Source organism: Tupaia chinensis, unplaced genomic scaffold (assembly GCF_000334495.1).
Source record: "Tupaia chinensis unplaced genomic scaffold, TupChi_1.0 Scaffold149424_1, whole genome shotgun sequence".
Lineage (NCBI taxonomy): Eukaryota > Metazoa > Chordata > Mammalia > Scandentia > Tupaiidae > Tupaia > Tupaia belangeri.
The window spans coordinates 875,840-877,829 of NW_006209268.1; the positions used below are offsets into that span (position 1 = coordinate 875,840).

Genomic DNA, 1,990 nt, shown 5'->3' on the forward strand with positions numbered 1-1,990 from the left:
CCAAGTCACCTGCTGGTCCCCAGTCCCAGTTGTACTTTTTCTCTTATTTCCCTTCCCTTCTCTTCTCCTTTCTTTTTTTCTTCTCTCTCTTTTTGTTATGTTTTGTTTTACTTTTTCAGGCTCACTCTGGGCTACACCCCTTTCACCTTAAAACAGACCATTGTTGAAGCTGGGTCAATCTAACTTCTTGGTTTGGTGTCTGGCAGAACACAGCCAATATAGCTCTAGATGCATAGTCAGCTGGTGTCCCATGGTTAAATGTTTCTTTCTTTCTTTTTTTTTTTAATTGTCAGAGGGCATGTGTTTTCACTGCAGAAAAACAGAGAGAGAGAGAGAAAGCATCCTCAATGGAATATGGTAATGCTGCAATCCCTTCTACTCCATCTCTCGATTGGAATTTTTTGGCATGCAAGCATATGTACCAGGTATGTTTTCCAAGCCACTGAGGGTTGGATTCTAACCATGGTCCTCCATGTGAGATGCAGCTTCCTTAGCCACTAGGCTATAGGCCAGCCCTTATGCATTATTTTAACACCAGAGGAGGTACACCATTCCTGGAAGCATTGCAATACCAGGTCAGTACACCAAGTGGATAGCACAAGCTCCTATATCAACCCCCTACTCTAAAAATCCACTTAATATAGTATTTTCAGATAGAGCACATATCAGATATTAAGCTGATAAGAATGGATACTACACTTGATCTTAGCAGAAAGGCCAAGAAACTATGTGTTTCATCTTTACTAGGGCATAACAACATGCCAGGGGATATCTGTCAAAAAAAAAAATATATATATATATGAAATTTGCTGCTGCATGTGTCATGGCCTTGTTCCCCAGGGAGAGGCAATGCAATTCTCCCACAGGGGCTGATGGAGCTTGTCACCAATGAACATTCAGTGATGCTAGTACTTCCCTGGTACTTCACTCCTAATGGCTTTGGTAAATGGTGTGTCATTTGGGCCCTCTTATTGAATATAAAACTCTAAGAAGATGATTCCTTCTTGAATCATCTGCTGAAAGGGTTTAGAAATTTCCATTCTACTCACCATTGACCATCACTTTCTCTCCATTTTTAAAGCAACACTGGGACCCACAGATGGCACAATGGCTATGTCACTGGACTCCCACCTAGTTGGCCATGGATCAAGTCCCAGACCCAATGGCTTTAAACTCATGCTGGGTACATGTACGTGCATACCCAAAATCCTGAGAGGAGAATGGAGAAATTGTAGCATAGTCATCCCCCCATGGGGTGTTTTCTCACTTTCTGTCTCTCTATCTCTCTCTGGTGAGAACATGTGTCCTATAGCAAAAATCTCTCTCAAAAAAAAAAAAAAAAAATACATCACTAATACTGAATTTGTCCTCTTCCCTGGGGTTGTTGCCAGAATGTGAAATTCTGTCTCCTGAAGTCAGTGAGTTGTTGCTCATTCAGTCATATATTTTGAACTTCTTGCTAAACACTTTCGAAACACAATCCCAGGAGTTCTTTCCTAACCATTGCTAGTACATGTTAACTAATTCATGTTCTTTAGTGTATAATCTCCTTTCTCCCTTATCAAGCTTTGCATATCTCTAGCTGGTTATGAGGGAATTTAACTCTTTGTTATCATTCTGGCAACCAAAAGAGGAGGTGGAGGCAACTCCTGAGGCAGAGACCTGTCTCTCTCTGGTCAAATTTTAAAAATAATATTAACAATAATAAATAAAATAAAATAAATAATTTAAAAAAAAAACAAGGAAGAACTTGCTTCTTTCCTCAAAGACTGTTAACACCAACATCACAATGTGTCCTGGGCACAGCAACCTGGAAAGTGTATGTGCTCACTCATAAGCCACCTAAAAGCTAACAATGAAGGTGAGGCTTGTTTCCAGAGCCTCCAGTCTGATATCCCTTCTCTGGTTTTTCCTTGAGCAAAATCTCATTTCCCTTCTTACCCTTCTATTCTCATTTCCAGTCAGAATCTGCTCTAAAGAAAGAATCTGA

At 40.3% G+C, this 1,990-nt stretch overlaps 1 non-coding gene across 1 annotated transcript; it reads right to left on the minus strand.

Moving 5' to 3' along the window:
* Positions 1-538: 538 nt before the first annotated feature.
* Positions 539-729, minus strand: LOC114006653 (U2 spliceosomal RNA). The gene has a single exon (XR_003548361.1). It is a non-coding gene; the product is annotated as a U2 spliceosomal RNA (small nuclear RNA).
* Between the last annotated feature and the right edge of the window lie 1,261 nt (positions 730-1,990).